Genomic DNA, 27,470 nt, shown 5'->3' with positions numbered 1-27,470 from the left:
CCTCCTGCGTTACCTTCGCAAACTGTTAAGTTTTTATAAAGACAAAAATTAAAGAGTGTTGAATACCAAATTCATTCATATACAGGCTGTTTCTGAATGGTCTGTGCAAACTTTCAGGATATGTTCCAGGGATCAAGCAGAAAATGTCATATAAATATGGAGTCGAAAACGCTTCTTTCTAGAGTTATAACGGTTTGAAGTTTTCCTTTTTGAAGCAGTTTGAAGCAGTAGAAGAAATTATAACGTTAAATCGTATAGGAGCTGCAAACTGTATTTATTTATTTCTACGGATATAACAAGACAATACAATTGCTATAGCAAATGCTTAAAATGGCCTCCGTTAGATTCCAAGGAAGTCTATGCATGTCGCCGCATTGATTGGGGAACCCGTTGGAAACTATCAGATATATTACGGATGATGTCGCAGCCATCCAGGGTCCGCTGACGAAGAACTGCAATATCTGCTACTGGGCCAGAATAAATAAGAGTTTTCAAATACCTCTAGAAGAAGAACTTTTCCAGACTTTTTCAAACTTTTCCAGACTGTCGAACTCCAAATCATCAAACGTTCAGCAGTTATTCGGTGATTATGATAAATTAGGCAATTCAAGCTAGTAACAGCCAACAATGGTGCTTCAAGAACTGTTCGAAAACTGTACAAATCTGATGTTGAAGAGAGAAAATTTTTCTTAAGACGGTTCTTTGAATTGTCGTAATTTTTTTTCTACTGCAGAAAAATTTCGATTCATAAATAAGCGTTTTCGACCCCATGTTCATATGACATTTTCTGCTTGTTTTGGCCCCTAGAACATATTCTGAAAGTTTGTACAGACCATTCAGAAACACCCTGTATATCAGGTTGGTTAGAAAGTCTTATCGTATTTTATGCAAAAAAGAAAAGATTGTTTTTCATGAAGAGCTTCTTTATTTTAATATCTGCGCTTCGTCTAATGATTTCCTCCCAATGATTTGGAATTTCCATATGCGGTTTATCCATATGTTGTTTGTGTCTTATACAATATTATATTTTCGAATAAAAATTATATTGTTTCGTTGAAAAACATTATGTTATTTGATGGAAAAATCTTATTAATTGAAGTATTATTTTCCAAATAATATTTGATATTTAGTAATCTCCAATTTGTTTGACTTGAATTTCCTTGGATTTTTTTCAAACTGATTTATTATTCGGATTAACTATTATGATATTTTATTAAAACTAAAAGCAATCATAAAGTTAGTGGTTTGCTAATAACATTACAATTACATTGCTAATAACATTACAATTACATCCTGTTACGTTGTTTTCAATATCTATCAGTATATATATAAGGTATCCATCACACGACAAAACTCGCGTGTGGGTAGTACGGAAATAAAAAAATCATTTTTCATTTTTAAAACAATCATGCAAAATTTAGAGTTATCAGTGGGAAAAAATTAACGAATCATTGCACGCGATGCGGTAGAATGGTGCAATTACATAGAATTTGGCTGACCGCACAATTGTTCTTAACGGTGATTAATATCGGATGACAAACGACTCTTCGCAAAAAATGGAATTTGATATATCGAAATCTAGGGTTAAAAATCATTTAAACAAGCTTGAGTTCATTAATTGTTACGATATTCAGATATACAATTTATCCAAAAAGAATTCAACGGACCATATCTTCATTTGCGATTTGTTATTCAAACGTTACGAAACGGATCTACTACTGATCAAAAAGTATCCGAACTTTATTTTTTTTAAATCGCGGGTAAACTGTAAATCAAATCCGTTTGCTTTCTTAAGTTGGTACACATGTCTTTCACATTTGATAAAAAGTTCATGGCGTTTCTTCAAGCCGTTTGAAAGTGGCAGTTGTTTATGTCAGTGAAGATTATTATGCACGGCGATTTGTACAATGTCGAAAAATATGGAGCTAAGAATTTGTTTGAAATTTTGTGTTGCAAACGAAATTTCGTTCACAAACGCATTCAAAATGTTGCAAAAAGCTTATGGCGATGATTTTTTATCGAAAACAAGTACGTTTGAGTGGTTTAAGAAGTTTCAAGAAGGACGAGAATCGGTTGAAGACGACCCACGCTCTGGAAGACCATCAACGTCAACGGATGACGCTCACATTGAGAAAGTGGGAGAATTGGTGCTCCAAAATCGTCGATTGACTGTACGAGAAATAGCAGATGAAGTTAGAATATCATTTGGGTCATGCCAGCATACAATCCATAAGAAACGACCGGACACGGACGGTGGGAAAACAACTCGTAGATTTTGCATCATGACAACGCACCATCGCATACCTCGACACTTGTGCATAAATTTCTGACAAAAAACTCAACGAATGTCGCTCCGCAAGCACCGTATTCACCAGACATGGCCCCCTGCGACTTTTTCCTGTTCCCCCTACTGAAAAAATCATTTCGCGGATAGCATTTCGAATCAATTGAGGACATCAAAGAAAAATCGCTGCATGAATTGAAGGCCATACCGTCTACCGCGTATGAGCGATGTTTCCAGGACTGGATCAAACGCTGGCATATGTGCGTTGCAAGCAATGGGGACTACTTTGAAGGAGACTATAAGAATTTTGATGATTGAATTGTAATTTTGATTCTTAAAAATAAAGTTCGGATACTTTTTGATCACAGTAGTATTCCCAATAAACAAACTGACCGCAAATTGCGCGCTAATTTGCAGCAAATTCTATCAAAAACCTATATGAAACCATAGCCATCTGTGTCCGCATTCAGCTCGTGTTTTACCGTCAAGACCTGCAGCCGGGATAATTTACAGCAAAAATCGCGCAAATCTTGCTGCGCATAATACCTACCTAACTTAGCGTTAGGTAGGTATTATGCGTAGCAAGGTTTATGAAGTTTCTGCTACAAATTTGCAAGCCTGGCAGCAAGGTTTGTTGCATATTTGGCGGCAATTTCACAACAGAATTTGATAATACATCCTGCTTCAAAAATGATACCTAGCTGCCATCACAAATTGCAAACGTTGCTCACGTAGGTTTGACTATCTGGGTTTCTTAAACAAATAATGACGATCGATGAGAAATGACCTGTTTACAACAATATTCACCGTAAAACATCCTGAGTTAAACAAAATAAAACAAGATTAACGACTCCAAAAGCTTTTATTCAAAAAAGTAATATTTTACATCTGGTGTGATTGGAAAGACGTGATGTATTATAAGCAACTAAACTTTTAATTTGGATAAGTAGTCTCTGCAACTGAACAAACTGAAGACTATAATTTGTGAGAAACATCTAATTGATCAATAAGAAAGACATTATGTACTATTAGGAAAATATCCGACTTCACGTTTCTTTCACTACTCGTTAAAAATTGTTGCAGTTTGACTGAGATGTTTTGTCTCATCGTATTCTTCAGATCTTATATTATCAGATTATTACTTATTTCACTTCTTGTACAATTTCTTTAATGCAAAGGAATTTGACAATATCTGGAGGTATATAAAATTTACATAGAAGAATATTTCATTGAGAAAAGCGTACTTTGAGATGGAAATAATAAAGCTGCCTGGAAGAAAGTAATCAAACAAAACGGTCAATAGATTGATAAAAAGAGTTTTGAATTTGCATATAAAACAAGTTTCTAAATTTCCTTTTTAGAAAAATGAGAAGATTTTTTGACCAACCTAATATATGTATTAAAACTATTAATAAATAAAAAAATCATTCCAAGTCGGTAGAACCAAACCACAATTAAATTACGTTAATTATTAGACTGATTCATTAAATCTAATAAAACTTCTAAAATAACACATTGAATTTTCGTTAAACATGAAACGATATTAGCAAGAACATTTGTTTCAAATAGTAACTGTAGAGATTTTCACGAACAATAATCGCGATGTTCTAGTTTTAGTGTTTCGCAAAATCCGCCGTAATTTTTTCTTATTATAATGTGTCTACCAACAATAAACATCTAATATACCTTGTTACATTTCTATTCATCAGAATCAATTCGCGGCGTATTGTATCTTTCTTAAATGGATCGTGTAGTGTGCTCGCGTGAAACGTGATATATTTGGCCGCAATATTTTTAACGGCCCGAAGAAGCATCATAAATGAACTAACTTTAACTAGTAGATTTTATTTCCCATACAATATGTCTCACTATATTTCTTTCATATTTATCATTGCATGTCGATTAACTTCAAAAATAAAAAAGCACAGTAAATACAATGAAAATTCGATAAAATTAACGTATTACATTATTTTTATATTTCAATTACAAAAATGCTGTTGTAGCCACTGAAATGATCTGCTCTATTTTCAATAAAAATGCTATGACTCACCTGCATAAAGTAGTTTCATAAATTTTGTGATGGAAATTTCGGTCAGTAACCAAGAATATTCTAGCTACCTTGAAAATTTAATGAAGAACAATAACAGTTATTGGATGAGAACTCTACTCGAATTTAACAAGAATTTTTTTCACAGCTTAGAGTCATACAATAAACTGTTAAAACAAAAATTCAGAAAACAGGGTATGTAGTTTCCGTATTAAATGGAAACAATAAACAGTGACGTTTCAATATAACCGTAGTTTTATTATCTAGAGAAGAAAGAATATTTTAATCAGATCATAACTGATGATAAGAAATTGATTCTATACAAAAATCTTAAATATAGAACATCATAGATAGTCCTAGGCCAAGCGTCAATATCGATTATCTTTGAATCGAACATTTCAAAAACCGAACACTCGTGTAAAAAATATATTGTTCTATATTTTGTAGAATACGAAAGCCATAATATATTATATTTTGTCATATCCAGACGGAACAGTGACAAAAAACGTTGCTAGCAAAAACTCATCATTCATTTGTTAAAATAAAAAAGGCGTTTGTTACTGAAGCAAGCCGTTAAAATTTTGCTACATAATACTTGATAATATACCGTATATCGTAAAGAAAACAAAGAATGTCATATTTAAGCTGGTCTACAGTTTTTCTAACATGGTTCACTAAATATGGCTCCTTCCGATTCTGCTCACCTATTACAAATGCTGCAGCTTCATCTGGCAGACAGCCATATCAAGATATTAAAAGAAGTCCGAAATAGCACCAATGACTTTATCGACTCAAAGCTGCCAAGTTTTCATTGAGACTGAATTCGAAAACTACCTGATAGGTATAGCACAAGATCATGAACACCAACTATTTTAATTATTGAGTATATATTGGTTTCCTAGTAAATAAAATTTTTATTTTATTTTATTAGAACTACATTTTTTCAGAATATATAAATTCATATTCTTTTAACCATATTAGCAAATGGTTTTCATGGAAATTGTGATAAAAAAACTGCACTATTTAATGTCCTTTCGAAAAAATAAGATTCAATTATGCGACTATTTAAAATACCGTAGCAAATGGTTAAATTTCAGATACGTTGATTATCAATCTACTATATTCAATGTAGATTCTCTCCTGACCAATAATACATACAATGCATATTATGTATGATTTACACAATTATTGCTTTTAAAAGTAATCCATTAAAAAAATAGATAGTATAGAAAAATTGTGAATTTTATTATATGGCGCAAGGCCCTGCGCACAAAAATTTATTCCATCTTGGAAATCTGTTCTGTGAAATTCTTGATTAAGATTTATGTGATATGCATGATAATGCATAGAATGTAAAATTTTTTGTATTATAGGAAATTTCTTCTAGTACTGTGTCATGTGTCCAAAATTCTACGAATACTTGTATGCGGATCTAAATTAACCATTGTCAAAATGCCAAATATGTTGGCTTCGTTGTCTTTCATATAATATGACATTGATGATTTTTTCTTCTTATTAATGTTTTGCTGGTGATCTATAATATTAAATGGGCATTATATCTAAGTCTATCTGCATATTGTCCCATTTAATATTTTTGAGATTCCAGTTGCTTTTTCTATATTCGCCAAAAGATATATCATGATAGCAACTTTAAATAAAAATATTGAAACCGCTTGAATCTACAAGCTGATCTGCTGATTGCAATTAGTGAAAAAACTCCATGCTTTGATAAATTAATTCAACCAAAACAAAAGAGTTATTAAACATTATATTTATGTTATATTTATGTTTATTATTATTATTATGTTTATTTATGTTATAAATATTGCATATTCATGTTATAAATATTTATATTATAAATATTGCATGTTATTCTACAATACATTACTTTACTCTTTATGGTTTAATAAAAAATTGAATATCTTTTTTAATTTTTAACTTCTCACTTTAAAACCCTAACAACTAATTTTTACCATAAAACGTGAATAATCTTTTTTTTATAGAGGATGTGAAGGTTCATTAATAAATTTTTAAGGATGCGAAATATAAAAAAGGTTGAGAAACTCTGGTTTAAACCAATACTCGTATGTCTTAATACCTCCATTAAGTTAGCCCCCCCCCCACAGTGAAAATAAAATATCCATTAGGTGCAAAATTAAGTGCTAATTAGGTGCTAATTAGGTGTTACAATCCCGAATTTGGTGTTCGCGCGGTTTGGCAGAAAAAAAACAAAATAATGGGGGGGGGCCAGCTTAATATTAACTTAGCTCTCTCAAATAAGAAAAACGTACAACCAACACTTAAAATCGAAAGCAAATTATGTCAAAATTAGGTGCTAATTAAGTGCTCCAAGAGACAATTAACGGATATTAAAAATATAGCGCCGCTTAAAAGTTATAACACAATAAATATGTCATCTCAACGATGACTGTCCAAGACAGAACTTATATATTATAAAATTAGATGCTCTCGTGGCTATGGAATCAAGTTACTCGTCTCTTCACGCAGTCGAGATACCCAAGCACCGAATTAAGTGCTCGTCCCGTTTTGCAAAAATTCGCACTTATACGTTAGTAGTAGTTACGTTAGTAATAGTTGTAATTGGAATGTTTTCGACAAAATTGACGTTAGTGCCACCTCTTGCAAAACCCTCAAAACTAAATCACATTCCTAATATTATCAATGTTATACAATTGTAATGTTCTTAAAGCGGTTATCTTCATTGGTTAGGGCAATTATGCGGGCCGCTTCCAGAACACGTTTTCTACAACTTTGTTGTATATAGCAGAAAATAACATCAATATTTTGTTGCAACCGTATTTAGCCAAGTGATATCACTATTTTCTCCGTGTGTGAATATCTACAAATAAGACTTCCTGGAAAATTGAATAATTCTGATTATCAATTCGCTTGTATTCCATAATAAAGTATCATAATACATTATGTAACAATCATCAATGTCAATGTATCACGTATATAGTTTATGTAGATTCGAGCGAGATAAAATACTAAGTTTTAATTAAGCTCTACCAATATTACGTAATGAATTTTTATAAAATATTCGTTCTTTCCTTTTTATCTGGCCAATAAGATACGATGGAAATTATTATGTATATGTATATATATTTATTGTTATAAATTAGCACTTCGAATAATTCTTTGTTTTTACTTTTTCTTTTCCTTATCTTTTAGTATTACAAAAAGGATGCTTCTTGAAAAAAATATATCACTCTTTTTATTTTTGCCAGACTGTTGTTAATAATTTGATGCACATATTATAATTTCTCTCTACAACAAATATTCAAAATCTTTGAAGGATACGTAGAATATTAACTATGTTACTTTGTTAATTTAATAATATAATAACTATGATAATTAAATTAGTTATCATAGATATGTATATGATATATGATCGTATGTATATGATACATGATTCATATATACAGGATATATAAAAAGTATCGGAACCCCTTAATATTTCGGAAAATATGCATTTTAGAAAAAAATATTTCATACAAAGTTAATAGGGTTTTATAAGGCGCATTATAGGGCAATATTATTATGACCTTGAACAGCGTTGTCAAGAGGCACAAAAGAGGTGTAAATCCGACCATGCAATCTCCACGTAGTACATCTTGGGTAATACTAATGCCGGCGGTACTGCAACTTTTAAGTCTTGTAACTCGAAAAATAACGAAAAAAACTAACGAAAAAACATTTAATTATAGTGTTTTGGAAAGCCCTCGAAATAAGCTACAAAAATATATAATGAAAAATAGGGGGTTTCATTTAAGAAATTTAAGATGATCTTCACGTGACCTTGACAACGCTATTCAAGGTCATAATAATATTACTATGTAATGCGCCTTATAAAACCCTATTAACTTTGCATGAAACATTTTTTTCTAAAATGCATATTTTCCGAAATATTAAGGGATTCTGATACTTTTCGTACACCCTGTATATAATTTCCGATGTAATAAAGATATAATTAGTAAAACTATCAATTGTGTTACGATATATCTCAAAAAGTCAAAAATATCTCAACTTACGATATATCTCTCTCAAAATATACGTTGCTTTTCATACTTGTTCTTAACCTTTTGAGTTTAACGTTTCATGATAATCGTGTGCATTCAGGTAATCTTATCACTTTCTCATACAACATAATGCCAATAACGATTAAAAAAATTCGTGTGATTATTGAACAGTCGGTTGGAGCGTTATTTTTTACTACTAAAAATAATGTAATTATCTCACGTTAATATTCAGGAGATATCCTGAAATTAGCATTCTTGCGTGTATCTTCAAATTCTTTATTCAATTCTGTGTCTTAAGACCATCGAATCTCTGTTTGATAAAAATATTGGAACATTACCGAATGGTTCAGAATGATAAAGAAGTATTTCGAAAATATAAATACGCAAAAGTATATGCAACAATAATTTTTTTCCAATTAATATTATAAACGAATATGTAAATTATTTACATAAAATAAAGCATTGATCTCTAAGGGTATTACATTATGATACGTGAATGTTCTGTCGAGTATCATCGAATTAAATTATAAGAAGATTCAATCAGACGTGCAATAAGGAAAACATTTCGGTATCGGTTGCGCCCGTTTTCTCGACGAATAACGTGACTTTTGTTTATTACTCCGTAGTGCACGATATTGGTTTGATATAGCCTGTAATCGTTATCACCTCACAGTTCAAGACGCATATTCCTTATCGTTATGAAGAGAAGAGAAAGAAAGAGAGAGGGAGACAGACAAATGAGGGAGAATTAACTTTTCTATAGTCAATGTATTATATCAGAAATATCAAATATATATATATATATATATTTAGCATACACACACATATATATATATACATATAAAAGCCGCAACAAGTATGTGATGACGTTAGAGACATTAGTAGCACAGCAATAAAAGGTGAAAGTCGTCCCATCAACATAAATAAATGTCCAGAGACACAACAATTAGCGCGACGCCCTTATGAATCAATTGATAGAAATAAAGGCGAAATAATGGATCGTAAATGGAAATAGTAATCGTTTACGCACGTTACAGAGTCCAATATCGAATGATTCTAACCCCTCGTTCGACAAAAGATCATGTACATTAAAAACATAAAGGATATTATCTTACCATTGATACAGCCTATTTTAGAAACGCGTGAAACCTATAGTATATTTCCATCACGCACAGAAAGATAAATAGGCTAACGCGAGTCACTGATTTCCATGAAGTTTTATCTGAACTTATGATCTTTGTCATGTCTACCAGTTATGCTTGATGTCACTCATCGTTGTCAAGTCGATAATTAACGATCAAGTTTACATTAGTAACGTACAACAGACATTATGAGAATGCTCAAAAATTTTAATACAAATCAAATATATCAGTAATATCATATATTTTAAGTTCTTGATAAGACAACTTAAAAATAGAAGCATTTATTGAAGATGTGTAGAGTTGGCATCTCTACTTTATTTTAATTAATTTTAACTTTTCTTAAACAGTAAAGAATATTATTACGTTTATAAATAAAGTCAGTAATTTTTTAACATCATTGAATTTATTTAAGAAAATAAATACTAATCTTACATTTAATATATTAGATAAGATGAAACAGTTTTGGCGGAAAAATTCAATTTATTTTCTTTTGATATATACTAAATTTATTGATAAACAAAAAAGTATTTAAACTTTTTATATAAAGAAAAATTTAACTTCAAGAAAAAAGTTTTAAGCAATATGCTTTTTACATCTTTCAATAAATACCAAAATTATTGATAAATCAAAAAATTTAGAATTTCTGGAACTATTAGTAAATGATAGTCGGAACTGGCATAGATAAAACTAGTGGCACTTTTCAAAACCAGTAACATTTGTATACATAGTCGAATCACTCTCAACCATAATAGTTTCTTCTAGAATTTTATATTTAATATTCAAGTAAAACTACTGGCCAAAATTTATGCTTTCAACTTGTTATGTAGCATGAATGTATTAAAGTGCAGTAGTATATTCATTTTTATTCAAGTTATTTAAAATCGTTTAAAAATTTGAAAATGAAAACACTCAATAACAAAATTATTTTCATAATGATATTTTTAGAAGTAGAACTTGAAAGCAAATGATACATAGTAGCGTTGTAAGAGATAAGAATTGCTTGCAGAAAAGGATTAAAAATTTTCTATAATATTTATATGAAGAACAAGAGAGCCTATTATTATATAACAGAAATAATGGATTAACGATAAAGAAGAAAAATTTTACATCATACATTTAAAACTTTATTCTCTTAAAAACTGTTTCTTTCAAAATAGCATTTTTCAAATTGCCAAAATATTTCCAAAATAAAACAAACATACCAGTTTATATCTGCACTTATTTTAAAGATTAAACACTTTTATGGCCATACGTATTCATATTAATGCAATATTCATATTATATTCATGTTAATGTGGTATGTATTCATATTTATTTAGTATTTTCTGTTACAGACAAATTAATGTAACAGAGAAAGATAAACGAAAAAATTAATTTTTTCTTGAAATATCTGTTATTTTCGCATTTTTTGTATTTTTGAATAATTGAAGTTCTATCTGTAGTCACATTAATATAGATTAAAAAATCTTTAGTTCATTTCATTTCATTGATTACACGTAGTTATATCTATTAGGTCAATCGGAAAGTTCCGTCCGTTTTCTTGCAAAATGTATGGCTTTATTTAAGAAACAAAATGAAAAAGTACATCAATCAAAGTATTGTCCATCGTTAGCGATGACTTTTTTCCATCTTTCAGTCAGCAAGCGAATTCCATGGCGAAAGAATGACTCATCTTTGGAGGCTATCGAGTCAGAGACCCATTTTTCGACATTTTCATAAGAATTGAAGCATTCTTCAGCGAGTGCGTGTGCCATCGACCGAAACAAGTGGTAGTCGGAAGGGGCACAGTCTGGTGAATAAGCCGCATGGAGTAACACTTCCCATTGAAGTGCTTCGAAACGTTTCCTTGATAGTTTGAAAAGTAAGTAAAGTAGTAAATAGTAAAGTAGTAAAGTTTAAGGTAAATAAAATAGTAACGTAAATAGTTTAAAATAGAATGAAAACTAAAAGAATACAAAAGAATAAAAAAGAAAATAATAATGTATCGATGTAACTATGTGACATTACTTAAAAAAAGTGATAATAATTGATTTATTGTAATATTAATTTACAAAAAAAAGAAGCAAATAAAGGCAGATATCAAAAAGATAGCATTAGATAGTAAAGAGATAAATATTGTATCCTTAACCTTAAAAATAAATATATAACCAGATAATTATTTCCCAAAATTTCTTAGATGTGTGCTTTTAAAGCATATATGTAATGAGTCAGAATTATGTAAGTATTTATATAAGAGTAATTGCTTCAATATTTCCACATGGATATATTCGAGGGATAACTGATTAGATAACACGCAAGAATATGAATGTATATGACTTGACGAAGGCACACGCATTGAACACGTGTTTAAAAAACGAGCGATCGAGTCGGTTTCGAGAAATTATTTTAGTGCGATCGAGTCGATTTCAAGAAGAAAGTTATTTTTATAACACACTTATAGCATCTTATCTTTTTAATCAATAAGGACAAGACAGATTGAAGGAAAACATTAAGGAAAAACGACCAGAACTTGCCAATAAAAAAGAAATTTTCCATCAAGATAATGTGAGGCCACACGTATCAATACAGACTTGACAAAAATTGAGAGAGCTGAATTAGTTCTTATTCATCTATCATATCACGTAATTTAGCGTGATCAGATTTTCACTTATTTCATAACCCTTCAGATTTCCCTTCAGTCTATCCAACTGTGGATAATATTTATCAGAATTAATGTTTTAATTAGGCGGTTAGAAGCTTATTAAACAGTAATCTTTTCCAATTTCACCATACACATAACATGACTTTCTTGGAGTATAAACTTTGGGAGAGATTAACGAGATTGATCCTGATTTATTCCAATGTCTTTTTGATATCACATTATTATATTTGGTATCACATCCTTATAAATAATTCATTTTTCATTCTCAGCAACAATCCGCTTCAAAAATAGTTCGTTCTTATTATATTTTAGCAATAAATTATAAGCTGAAATTCGATTAACTAAATTTTTTTCGCTTAAATTGTGCGAAACCCAAACACCATATCTAGAAACCATATCAAGTTGATGCAAATGGTTCTCAACATTAGATTTCGATATTTCTAATATTTCAGTAATTTCTCGTGTATAACGTGAATTTTTTAGTTTCTCGTGGTTTTCTGATGTTATAACGTAAATTTTTTAGTTTTAATTAGATTTGAAATTTGATCATAAAGCCTGATCTACAATATGTTCCCGCTTCCTGTTTTCTACATTCTTTATCTTTTTCTATCTTGAGACATAAAGTTTAAGTTAAAAAGAGATAAAAATAAACTTAAGCAAGGAACACATTATAGATAAGATTTTATCAACCTCTGTAGGTTTGCCAGAAGGTTTATCATTAATAAAACTAAAATCTTCATCACGAAACTTTTTGAATCATCTTTGCATCATTCTTTCATTCACAACACCATCATCATGCACATCAGAAATCTTTTTTGTTGTTTATACTGCATGCTTACCTTTGCGAAAATAAAAAACATAATTGCACGAAAATATATCTTCTCGTTGTTCATCTTTAAATTAAAATCAATATTGAAAATTTTAAACAAATGCAATGAATTTTTTTTAATTACACATTTGTATATGCGTTTCTTTACGGAAAACATTCAAATATTGAGTATCTACACTCAATTATTTAAATTCACTCTCAGATGTGGGTATATGCATCAAATTTAAGTGTATACATTCATATTTGAGAATAAATTCGAATTGAGTGTAAATATTCAATATTTGAATGTTTTCTTCGTAACAGTTTATATATTATATATGCGTTTTATAGATTACAAATAGTCTTTTATTTTAAAAACAAACAATCTCTTACAGAAAAATATGATATTATTTATTGGCCGACCCAATATATCTATTAGATGAGTGCAAAAATTCGTGTTCGATTTTTCATTAAAATTCAAATAATAATTTAGCATGTAAAATTTTTTCATTAATCAATTATGTAATTGCCGTCGATTTTATAATCTTTTCCCAACGTTCTAGTAACATACGAATGCTTCAATAATACAACGATCTCAGTTTTGCATTGAAAAAGAAAAGAATAGTGGATGCGATTTGCCTATTTCAGTTTTTTAATTTGCACAAGATCTGTTTTGCAATACAATGTGGTGTAGCATTGTCATGGTGAAATATAACTCCCTTATGATTACCCAGAATCGAAAGCTTCTCCTAGATTGCTGTCTTTAAATTGTTGACAGTACTTGTCAAAATTAATCATTTGGTCAACAGAAAACAGTTCAAAATTGCAAGCTCACTAAACAAAAAGCAACCTTCTTCTTAGGATGTAAATTGGCCTTGTCATGAATTCTGTATGTTCGTTTGTTTGTTTTCAAGCGTGTTTGCGTTGAACATTATTGTATAGGATTCATTTTTCACCACTAATCACCAGTCAATTCAAAAACGATTCTTTATTTAGTCGATCAAGCAAGGATATAGCTTCAAAAACTTGATTCAATTTGTTCACTTCAGTTAACAAATGCTGCACAGCTCCAACCGACTTCATGGTCTCTTTTAGTAGTTCAGTCTGTAAACTGATACTTTACTCTTGTGATGCGGTGCTGGCGCTAAGTTTCAAAAATTATTTAAAAATAGGTAAAGGCCGACATCCGCGATGAAACCCACCTAAAGCGTTAGAACTATTGTAGAACTACTCAAAGAAATCCAGAAGTCGGCTGGAACTGCCAGCAAACTGATACTTTACTCTTGTGGTGCGGTGCTGGCGCTAAGTTTCAAAAATTACTTAAAAATGGCTAGAAGCCAGAACTTTTGCTAAAACATATCAAGAACTGTAAAACTATTCTAGAACTATAAGATTTCATGTTTGAAATGGTTTTTTTGGAAGTTGCGGTGCTACGGGAAGTTAGCATCTCATATTTTCAATCTGCCATTTTGTTAACTAATTCGGCGGAACTATTGATATAACCTATCAGGAACTGTAGTACTATTGTGGATGCCAATAGAACTATCGTTAAAACTTGCGATGCTAAAAAAGGAGGTGCCAACTTTACACTGGCTGTCTTAATCTACTCTGTCTCTACGAATTCCTCGAATACTGAGTTACGGGACACCTTGACACAAACACGCGCACATCTGATATCTTCTTCCACTATACTGTATAATATACAAAAACCCCAATTTTTTGTCGCTGTAGCTCAGAAGCTGTTCATTATCGGACTCTGGATCCATTCACACTTTTGGCCTACACATAAAAAATAAATTGACAAAAAACTTAACAATTTCCCATAAGGCAATCTATAATACATCTCGTACACTAGGAAAAATGTATTATTGCGTGAACCAAAATTTTGTTGTAACAACAAAATAATTTGGCTAAAATATGCCCAACAAAACTGTTTAGTTTCTGTAAACAAATATCTTGTTTGATTACGGTCTGTTCGTATAACGTAATACTTTTGTTATAGCAACCAAAAAGCTTTAACTATATGAATTTTGTTAAAAATACTATAATTCTTTTTTAATATATAAAATCTAAATTTTAGTGCACAGAAAGACAAAATAGTATCCATTGGGCATTATTTTAGTTATGTAAAATAACATTTCGTTATTATGTAATTTTTATGGATAAAATAACTAAAATGCTTAATTTTTATATATGAAGATCTAAGAACAAAATCATTTTTGGTCCAGAGAACAAAGCAGAAAAATATATTTAGTTGAGACAACTAAATATTTTGTTATATAAAACTAACTAAATATTTTGTTATATAAAACAAGATATTTGGTTGCTATTAAAAAATGCCTCAACTAAACAATTTTGTTAGAGATAATAAATTTTTTTTTCTTAGTGTAGTAATTGCCATCCTTCGCAATTCACAATTGAGTATTTGCAACCTATTCTGGACCGGCCTTAAGTGTCTCGATCGCGCGACGAGAGAAAGACAACGCGCCACGTTCGTCTTTAAATCGGTGCTGCTACATCTTACCGCACCGCACATGGATTCGGGCTGTATTATGGCTCGAGCTCCTCCTTTGCGGCTTTGCTTTCCTCTGATCTTTTAATTTCTTAAAACTTATTTTAAATTTCGCAAAACGGTACGGGTCTTTTGTGTTCGCTTCCATGTTTCGCTCTAAGTCTCCATGAGAAATTGTTTAGATAATCTGGGACACTTTGTACATGGATAATTTGGTATTCAATGTCCTTCAATTTTTATCCTTATAAAAAAGGGAACAAAGAGAGGGGGTAGTAAAAATTTTACATTTTTTTTATTTGAATAGACGATTTCAGAAAGTATAAATTATTCTACAACTTTTGTATAAAATATTTTTTCATATACTTCGTAATACTTTGTATGAAATATCTAAGAAATATTTGCAAAAAATGGAAAAGTCTGATTTCTTCGAGGGGTTATTTCTATCCCTAAACATTGAGATATGATGCCGACAAAAAGGATCTAATATTTTTTAATGCTTTACAACATGTTTAAAAGCTATTAAAATCGGCGAGAAACAATGTTGACGGTTTTCTTGTGAGTTGTTTTATTACTATAATCATTAATGACTTTGAGTGCGTAAATATCAATTATTAAAGTAAGTGTTGCTAATATTTTAAAGTAATTTAATAATGTTACACACGAGTGATTAATATGATCTAGAAGCAATGTTTAATAATAAAATTTATTGCAATATTTCCCTATAATATATTTCATAATACATCATTTTTTGTACACTTTATGTATTATCTTAATACATTCAAACTTAAATATATTAAGAACTTGTTTCAGCAATGTTTTATTTATTTATTAAACACTATAAGCTATATTATTATAAAAACAATATTTATAAATATTTATAAATGCAATGTAAATTTTTTATAACAAAACAGATAAACATAAATTTTCCTGATTATTATAAATTGTTTCATACTATATTTTTTTCAATTTAACTTATTGTTTGATTTTTAATTAATGTTCAATAAACATTTGAAAGCTATATAGTTATGTTGCTATTCATTTTTCAATTTATTATTTGTTATATAAATAAAATGGATGATATCGATTCTAAATTACTTGTTGTTGCTTTCGATTGCTATTATTATTGCTATTTGACTACAGTTTTCGAAGAAATAAAAATGTTTGGTAAGTACGATATATTGAGATATCACAACTCAGTAACGTTATTAGTTGCTATTCAATCATTGAAGTAAAGCAATACTACCCCTTATAGAAAAGCATCACTGACATAGAAACAAATAAAATAAAATAAATCAATATTTAATCTTTGTATAAGTAATAAAAAAATTAAAATAAAAAAATAATAAAACAAAATAAAAAAATGTTTTCATCATTTCGATCCAGCTGCACCATCTTTGCTTTAACTGCAAACTTTTTATAAAAAGTATTACTGGTTGTAATAAATTAGCTAGTGATAAATGTTGCTTGGTAATTTTACTTATATGAGTAATAAAATTTGTACAAATAATTTTAGTATTCATATGAGTAAAAAATTATTAAGAAATAATAATTTATCACTAATCAATTTATTATAACAAATAATATTTTTCTATAAAGGAATTAAATTATTTGTGTTTCATGTTATATCATGTTTATGTGCGTGCATGCGAGCATGTATGCATGCATATATGTACGTACAAGCACGTCATATATACATAGTCTGAAATGTAGATTTTTATAAAATATTTATTTAATTTGTTTTTATATGAAGCAAAGTTAGATGATAGTACTGAATATAATACAATATAGAAAAGTAAACAAGTAAATATGCATTCTGTGAATCTGCTTCCACATCAACGAACCACCGAAAAAAAAATGTGCGACTACGAGTACTTTTGAATTATAACTCTTATAGAAATTTAATATTGCTAAGTTTATTTGATTATAATGAATTATTTATTTCGTGTATTAAAAATACTATTATTAATAATTCCTAGGAATTCAACTACTGGGCTCGTAGTGATCATAAGTATTTCAGTGTTTAAAGTGAGTGATTAAACGTTATTTCAGAAAAGTATTATTAGTTGGTCAGTTGTAAATTAGTATTATTCAGTAGCTTTATCATTGTAACCATTAATGATCCTGAATATTTAAATAATGATTATTGAAATAAGCATTGCTAGTATGCTAGTATGTCCCTCTTTCTTGAAGTTAATTTATTTTTTCAATAATTTCAAATTTAGTAATGTTTTATAATAATGATAGTACTTAGGAACAGTGATTGGGATTTACTATAATAATTCCCTACAATATATTTCGTAATGCATCGTTTTTTATACAGTCTTAAAATGTCTTTGATATAGTATCAAAATGTTTTTTATACAGTCTTAAAAAAACTAAGAGCTTGTTTCAGCAATGTTGTATTTATTTATCAAATATTATAAGTAATATTTTGAAAACAAGTATTTGTGGAAACAATATAAATTTTTTGTAACAAAAAAAATAATCATAAACTTTTTCGTTATTATAAATTGTTTCAAACTATAATTATTTCAACATACCATATTTCTTTTCAATCTAGCTTATTATTTTTTCCAATATTCACTATAATGTTTGATTAAAAATTTCAATGCTGAAGTATTGTACCAATTTGTTATTATTAATTATATTAATGAGATAAATGATATTGATTTTAAGTTAATTGTTGTTACATTATACTTAACATATACTATTACTATGCTTTTTGAAGAATATAATAACATTCTATAACTGTAACCAACCAAGATATCTTCATGACTGAATAGCATCACTGTTTGATCATTCAAATAAAGCAACATTGGTTACAGGGGAAGAATAGTGATCACTGGATTGAAATCTCATTGGATGAGAAAGAAAGAGACAACATAATTTTTTTCATTACAACTAAAACATCATTAATTCACTTTAACTTTTTTGTTTTTATCTAATTTATCTAATACAAATATAGTATTTTCCAATAATAACATAAGAAATTCACAATATATATATAATTAAATATTAACTAAATAATTATTGAAATATTAGCAATATTTAATTGCTACAAATTTTTTAGTAAGTCTTAGTATTAAATTTCTGTAAAGAAAGGGAATATGCAGTCTTAGTGCAATGATCCAAGCATCATTTCAAAGTGTTTGTTCAAGTACGGTCCACAGCTATTATGAATGCAATAGAATATCACACATTTGTAACTTGCATAAAACATTGTAATATTGTAAATGGAAATTTCCAATTTATATTTTTATAAGCTTAGTCTAAAAGAAGGTAGAATAATTGAAAAGCATATCCAAAACATAAATTAAATATATCTAATTAGTGAATAACTGAGATAGAAAAGTGATTTCCAAATTTGATATTGAGCAAATTATTAACTATAAGATTTCAAAGAACTTCTCGCTGCAACACAAAGTGTGTGCAAAAATTGTGTGTATAACCCTCCTTTCTTCTATTTTTATTCTGGATAAATTAGATATATTCCTTGATTAAGAACTTGAAGTTAGTATAATGCTTTCACTTTCACTTGAACTCTCTTTTTTTATTAATTCTTACATTTATTTTCTAAAAATATATATAATAATATATGATATGAATTCTGGTTCTAATGATTCTTGATAATTGATAAATATCACAACTGTATCGAAAATAATGAATCACTAGAAGAAGTTGTTTTATATTATGTGAAATTTTGAATAAAAATTAATTAAGGAATTATATGTGTATATGTGTGTGTATATGTATGCACGCACGCATATGTATGTGTATGTGTACGAGGAGTCCTATTTTAATTTATCTTTCTCAAAAACATTTTTTATTTCTGATTGTTGAAAAAAATATTTCAGATAAAAATTGTTTAGTTTAAAAGGTGACATTTCTGAAGCTAACTCTGTTAGATGTCGTTTTAAGGAAATTTCAAAGGCGAATAATTTCTTGAATGAATTTAAACTTTTCATTCAAATAAAAGTTTTACTTCAAATTTATATGCCAATATTAAAATACTTCATATATGCATTTAGAGAAAGTATATATGTTTTACTCCTAATTAATTCTTATAGAAATCTTGTTAAATTTCTTGTAACGTTGAAACGAGTTTAGAACAAATATTAAAATATTTTGTACAAATTATATATATATGAAATCATAGTATGTAAACTTAAAAATTTCATATCTCTGCAATAGCTTATGCAAAAGAAAATTTTTAGGGTGATGTTTTAAAAACATCTCAACAAAATCTATCACTTTTATCTTAAGAAAAAAATCGAGTTTTATTTAAGAAATTAGTTGCCTTTAGAATTTCTTGAATGACGTCTGCGATGACATCTATGACACGATTAACGTCAGTATCTTATATCCCTCTTTAAACTGAACAACTTTTGTCTGAAGCATTTTTTTCTACGATCAATAATAAAAAAGTTTTTGACAAGAGGAAAGAGGGATAAATTAAAATAAGACATCCTGTATATTGACATACTAGTGAATGCAAGTATTTAAATCATTTATACAAATGAAATATCAATAAAATAACAGTAATAAAGAAGGTGACGGAAAGTTATATTTCTTACTTGCTTCTCACGGTAGTAATGATTGCTCCGCGATGAAGAGTGAATTCAAGAAAACTTTCACTGCTTTTATTGGTTCCACTGTGATGTCTTCTTCCTCTGGTTACGTTTTTCTTGCTCCTCTTATCTCACAATTTCATGACCAATGACGTCGTAACGAAAATCGTCAACTATAATTACAAGCTTTTTTTCTGACAAAATTTCTTATATGATTGTAAATGACATCACGATACTCGACGACACAGCATGTCGCGTTCCGGTTTTGATATTGCTTGACAAGTAATATACTGATGGAAGAGAAAATTGAACACACCGATCATGTTTAAAAAACCGGCGAAACAGTTGGACAGCTCTCTTTCTTTCACGTAATATCAAGTTACGTTGTGCATCGCGTATCTATTATTGTGTGCATATCTATTATCGATTCCAGTGAACAGCGACCGACAGTGGTATCTTATTTCGTTGTTAGTCGATACTACGACGATAACTTTGCCGAAGTCGTGAGAGAAATTCGTTCGCGGGATTTTATTCCTAATTTGCCCGACACCGGCGTGTCGCCAATAGCGTTCTACTCCGCCACGTACGACACACGTTTAAACGAACGAGAAGTCTGGCGCGTGTCAACTGCCGGCTGTCTGCTACTCTTCGGTACTGTCCGGTAGCACCGTCACGACCTCGTGGTGTTCACGTGATTGCAGCGCCTTCACGAATCGCAGCGACGCGTGGACCGCGTGCTTGCATTCTTGCAATCGCGTCGTGTTGGCGACGCGTCGAGTTGACTCTCAGTACGATCTACGGTTCGGGGGACACGAGGAAATGGGGTTTCGTATCATACCGGTTCTGGAAGACCAGCTCTCTCCTACGGTGTCCCGTTGTAGTCAAGCCTTCCATTTTTGAAATGATAAAATCTCAAATCGCTATCGCTATCGAAAGTTTATATTCATATTGGCAAATCTCGCAAATATGTCTTATATAGAATGCGAATTGACTCGTGTTGTGACCCGAGACGAGCTTGCTCTTGCTCGCGACCCGTACTGACGCGGAATCGACACTAAATTTCCGGTAATGTGTTTTTCTTTTCCGCGGAATTTGCCATGCACGCGATGAATGATAATAGCATCATGTCTGTCGTTGAGTGTTCGTATTACGATACAGGTGTCTGTGGTCAGCCGACTCAATTAAATATGATTTCTGCGCGATATTTTTAGTGTTAATAACTGAAACGATTTCACAAAATTATTTTTTATTGCACGAAATCTGCAATGTTCTTTCAAACGATCATTTTCTTGAATGTATTCGGGCGTTTTATATATATATATTTTTTTCTCACTTTATATATATATATATATATATATATATTATATATAAAGTGAAAGTATTAATACTGTGAAACATATATCTCTAACTCTAAACGTTCTTATCTATACCGGATGAGAAACTTAAATTATCACCTTGAATATCTCCGCTATTTTTAGAAATATAAAAATATCCTAATTACGAAAATTGCACATCAAAAAGAATCACTTCCCAGTAATAAAATGCTAACAATAACTTTTATGAGTGAAAACGTTTCGGAGATTTCAGTCATTTCCGTTTTTCTTTTTTCTTAGCAGCATACTATACTTCTTTATCCTTAGAGCAATAGCAGATGTTTACACAATTTCAACAACTTATAATATAAAGTCATTCGGCATTAAACAAAAGAGTAAAATAATAACTCTTATATTATAAGAGATATTCGAAATGACATCCGCTTATATCGATTTCATCACTGGAATAATAAATGATAGATTAATAGATGGGTATCAAATTATTGGCAATTAAATTAAATTAAAAAATGAAAAACTTATCTAAATAAAATAATAATGACAATAACCTTTCCTTTATTTATATACTGTTAATAATTCAAAAAATATTGTAATGAGCACGTGTTGCATAAAACATACAGCAATACTGTATGTGTTAATTTATTATCTATTTTCAGTTGATAAAATCGATGTAAGTAAATATTAATTTGAGCATGTCTTATGATATAAGAATCATTATTTTATTCTTTTGTTTAATGTCGGATGACTTGGTATTATAGTCATTGAGATCGTTTGAAGATCTACTCAAAAAATAAAAAAAATATACCTTACACCATTCACAGAAAAATTATTAACTAGCATATTATAATCCTTCGTAATATCTTCGTGATACTATATACACAATTTCCATAATTACAATATTTTGATACTTCTAAAAACAGCGGTCATATCTAAGGAGATAATTTTAAGTATTTTTTTCGGTATATGCAGGGTGGGTGAAAAGTATGGAAACCCTTAAAAATCTTGAAAGATATAAGTTTTATAGAAAAGTGTTTTAGACAAAAGTTATAGGATTCAAAACGATGTATTTACTGATCTTATCAGTTCGACCTTGAGTGGCGTTGCCAAGGTTAGATCAAGACCAACTTATTTTTTTTAAACAGAAATCCTCATTTTTTATTATATCATCTTTTTTTACCAATTAATTTTAATAACTTTTGTCTGAAACACTTTTTATTTTCTTAATATTTTTTGAGATATTTAAAGAAAACTCAGCAACTTTTTCAATATTTAACTTACGATATCTTGTTAACTATTTGTCGGAAGAAAAAGTGGTTTTCTATAAAACATATCTTTCAAAATTTTTAAGGGTTTCAATACTTTTCACTCACCCTGTATATTGTTTCAGCTTTTAAATTTAAATATTTAAATTTTCTATATATATATATTTATATATATATGTAGTGTGTGTGTACATGTATTAAATTATACCAAGTTTTTTAGAAGTAACGGATCCCCCTATCTCAGAATCGATGCATTATAGGGAAAAATGACCCGAATAAAAGTTTTAGGGTTCATAAAGTTCTGTTTTCTGTGACCTCAAATTTGACCTTGACCTCGACTTTGAAAGTCATTTGAAGGTCAACTTGCGCTTTTTTAAATGGAAACCCCTATTTTTTATTACACTGTTTTTTTCTACCAATTAATTTAAACAACTTTTGTTTAAAACATTGTTTTATTTGCCTAATATTTTTTGAGATATTTGAGGAAAGCTTGATAACTTTTTCAATATTTAACTTACGATATCTCACTAACTATTTGTCGGAAGAAAAAGTGGTACTAGACTTTCTTGCTTTATTTTGTCTCAAGAATATATTGTGCCTTGATTTTTGTTAATTTGATGACTTTGAAATTTCCAAGAATCAGTAAGTCAACAAAGGGCACTATTGTAACAATATATTCTTGAGACTAAATAAAGCAAGAAAGTCTAGTACCACTTTTTCTTCCAACAAATAGTTAGCGAAATATCGTAAAAATTGAAAAATTAAATATTGAAAAAGTTATCAAGTTTTCCTCAAATATCTAAAAAAATATTAGGCAAATAAAACAGTGTTTTAGATAAAAGTTGTTTAAATTAATTGGTAGAAAAAGACAGTATAATAAAAAATAGGGATTCCCATTTAAAAAAAACGCAAGTTGACCTTCAAATGACCTTCAAAGTCGAGGTCAAGGTCCAATTTAAGGTCACAGAAAACAGAACTTTATGAACCCTAAAACTTTTATTCGGGTCATTTTTCCCTATATAATGCATAAATTCTGAGATAACGGGGGTTCGTTACTTTTGGAAAACTTAGTATACCAGGTATGTAAATATGAAACCAGAATTTTTGTATAGAAAATACACATTTATTGTATGAAAATGATAAAAAATATTTTATTCGAAGTATTGCCCACCGCTAGCTATACATTTTTCTCACCTGTCTGACAATTTGTAGATGCCACGGCAAAAAAACTATTCTTCTTTTGAGGCAAACCAGTCATCGAGCCATTTTCATATATTTTCGTAAGAAGTGAAGCGCTGCTCAGCAAGTGCGTGTCCCATCGATGCAAATAAGTAATAATCGGACGAAGCCAAGTCTGGTGAGTAAGCCACATGCGAAAGTAGTTCCCAACTAAACGCCTCAATCGGTTCCTTGACCAGTTTTGCTGTGTGTGATAGTGCATTATCATGAAGCAAAATCACTTTGTGTTGCCTTTTTTGATATTCTGGTCGTTTTTCACGCAAAGCTTGATTCAAATCGATCATTTGTTGTCGGTGGCGTTCAGTATGAACGGTTTCACCAGGTTTTAGCAGCTCATAATAGATCACACCCTTCTGATCCCACCAAACACAGAGCATTGTCTTCCGTCCATAGCGATTTGGCCTTGCAGTCGATGTCGATGGTTCGCCTGGAGTTACCTGGATGATCTTTTACGCTTAAGATTCTCAAAATATATCCACTTTTCATCGCCAGTCACAATTCGATGGAGAAATGACTTTCTTTTGTACCTGGCGAGCAATATTTCGCAAGTGGTTTTTCGATTTTCCTGTTGTCTTTCATTCAGTTCATGTGGAACCCGTTTTCCCATCTTTTGGATCTTTCCCATGGCTTTCAAACGTGGAGACGGCTTCTCGTGTCACATTTAATTGATCCGCGAGTTGTTGTTGCGTTTGAGCGTCATCCTCATCCAACAATGCTTGCAATTCACTGTCTTCAAACTTTTTCGGTGGTCTTCTACGTTCTTTGTTTCTCACGTCAAAATCGCCACGTTTGAATTTTTTAAACCACTCAAAGCACTGATTTACCAAGAGCATGCTCACCGTAAGCTTCGACAAGCATTCGATGCGATTCTGCAGCAGTTTTCTTCAAATGGTAACAGAAAATCAATGCTGTCCGCAAATCGTAGCTTCCAGGCACAAAATTCGACATGTTCAACTATTACAAACTATGCTGTTGTATGAAACTTGTATCATTGTAAGTTGAAAATCTTTGTCAGATGTCAGCAAATGGAAATGGCGCCAATGACGCGGTTTGACGGTAACTACATTGACAGCTAGGGCCATCTATGGGCAAATTCCGGTTTCATATTTACAGACCTGGTATACAGGGTGTCTCATTTTAACTTTCGTATTAAAAAATCTCGAAATCTTCGAGGTCGACGAAAAAATGTTTCAGATAAAAGTTGTATAATTTCAAGGGAGACATAAAACAACTATATTATTTTGCTTACAGATGGCGCTACTTTCGAGATATTCACTAATCATTACTTTTCTTAAATGGATACCCCAATTTTTTATTACAACTTCTTTTTTTACCAATTAATTTGAACAACTTTTGTCTCAAACATTTTTTTATTTGTCTAATATTTTTTTGAGATGTTTGAGGAAAACTTGATAACTTTTTCAATATTTAACTTACGATATCTCCTAACTTTTTGTCGGAAGAAAAAGTGGTACTAGACTTTCTTGCTTTATTTAGTCTCAAGAATATATTGTTACAATAGCGCCCTGACTTTTATTAACTTACTGACTTTTGGAAATTTCAAAATCATCAAATCAATAAAACTCAGAATGCTATTGTAGCAGTATATTCTTGAGACCAAGTAGAGCAAAAAAGTCTAGTACCACTTTTTTCCGACAAATAGTTAATGAGATATCGTGAATTAAATATTGAAAAAATTATCAAGTCTTCCTTAAATATCTCAAAAAATATTAGGCAAATAAAAATGTTTTCAGGCGAAAGTTATTTAAATTAATTAATTATTTAATTAATTAATAATAAAAAAGAAGGTATAATAAAAAATTTAGGTATCCATTTAAGAAAAGTAATGATCAGTGAATATTTCGAAATGGCGTCATCTGTAAGCAAAATAGTATAGTTGTTTTATGTCCCCCTTGAAATTATACAACTTTGATCTGAAACATTTTTTCGTCAACCTCGAAGATTTCAAGATTTTTTTATACTAAAGTTAAAATGGGGCACCCTCTATATATATTCCAGAGAAATATATGTATACAGCTCATTTATAATTGGAATTGATGAAATTTCTTAACAAGGCACTGCTTCCTGTTATTAAATTTTTCCGAGTCGCCTTTGATTTGACGCGGCGGCTAGACTGTTCGCTATATGTGTCTGTTTCTTATGTCCATTGTTATATTAAAAAAAATAGAAGTTCCAGAGAAAAAAGTTTTTTTTATTGCCCGGTGTCCACAGGACGTAACAAATGTATTAATAAATTTCCAAAATGTAACGGAATTTTATTTAAAGTTTTACTATGCTTTTTTTATAACAATTGATTTTACCTGTCAGTACAAAAAAAAAGTAAGATAAACAAAAAGTGAATAATTCACGAAATATTTCATATTATAATAATAAAATATCAAGATGAAATGTAAAATGTTTAAAAAAATATTCACTTTTTAATGATTTCACTAGTATTTTTATACGTCGTTTCCAGTATTTTTATACATAGAATGATCAGAGGAATTAATTTACGGTAAAAAAATCATATGGATCTTTTGAAAAAACCTTCATATGATCTTAATGAAGTGATTGAAACTTAAAGGAATAATATCACCATACATCCCCATTGAAATTATGTAACTCATATGAAATATTTTCCGCTAAAATCTCTTTAATTTTCGAAATATCAAAATGCGAAAGTTAAAGTATGACACTTTGTATATAGATATATTTAGCAGTTGATACTTCATCTTTTTTTATAAAAAGTTTTTAATTTATAAAAATAATCTGAAAAGACAATAAACTAAAAAAGAAAAATAAAATTTCCCATTTGAACTATATGTATATCACAAGAAGTATAAAATCATAAAACATAAATAAAAAACTATAAAATTGTATAAAATGTCTTTGGATATACCTCGTAATGTTTATTTGCTGAAAATTTAAAATACATCATTTCCAAAATTATAACAATTTTTAAACATTGAAATAAGCACATACAAAAATTATAAATCTAATGGTTTTTGTTATTCTACAATATATTCAAATGCTATCACAATCGGTGAGGAACATTCCTAACATTTCTCTTCTAAGAATTACATCAAATTAATATATTAATTATAAGGTATTTAATTTAAAGAGAAAACGTGATATGCATAAGAAATTATTTTTCTACAAAAGAAATGTCAAATAATATTGTTAAGTTTAGCATTTTTCTTTGCGTTTTTCTTTAAGAAAGAAAAAAGGAAAAATCTATATGACACAGATATTTAAGTTAATCTAATATGGACCAGCATATTATAATACATATTTTGATTTTGCAGACAGATGATATATGTTTTATTGATATCGCACGAACAGTACATTTGATAAGTATTCAAAAGCACTGCAGACGCGATAAACACAATTTATAAAAATATCGGTATGATTACGCAAAACTAATGTAATAAACATGGATATGATATAAAAAAATAAAAAGAATCGTTGTCTTTTTTCTATGTACAACTAAACGTACCATGTTGCTTGCTTTGAAAAATTTCGTTATGTACAAATCGCCATTTCGTGTTTGTAACCAAAATAATCGTATATTTATTAAAATTATTTAATTTTATTTT

At 29.7% G+C, this 27,470-nt stretch overlaps 1 protein-coding gene across 5 annotated transcripts in view; it reads right to left on the bottom strand.

The window, feature by feature from the left end:
• Gbs-70E (Glycogen binding subunit 70E) overlaps positions 1–20,674 on the bottom strand; it is a 49,772-nt gene extending 29,098 nt beyond the window's left edge. For all 5 annotated transcript variants that reach the window (XM_025305901.1, XM_011142532.3, XM_025305902.1 and 2 more), the window contains exon 1: positions 20,049–20,674. The gene's annotated coding sequence lies outside the window, so the exon portion shown is untranslated. The remainder of the gene's footprint in view (positions 1–20,048) is intronic.
• Between the last annotated feature and the right edge of the window lie 6,796 nt (positions 20,675–27,470).

Source organism: Harpegnathos saltator, unplaced genomic scaffold, assembly GCF_003227715.2.
Source record: "Harpegnathos saltator strain DR-91 unplaced genomic scaffold, Hsal_v8.6 scaffold720, whole genome shotgun sequence".
NCBI classification, from domain to species: domain Eukaryota; kingdom Metazoa; phylum Arthropoda; class Insecta; order Hymenoptera; family Formicidae; genus Harpegnathos; species Harpegnathos saltator.
The sequence above is the reverse complement of the archived record's forward strand: the minus strand, read 5'-3'. Positions and strand labels throughout refer to the sequence as shown.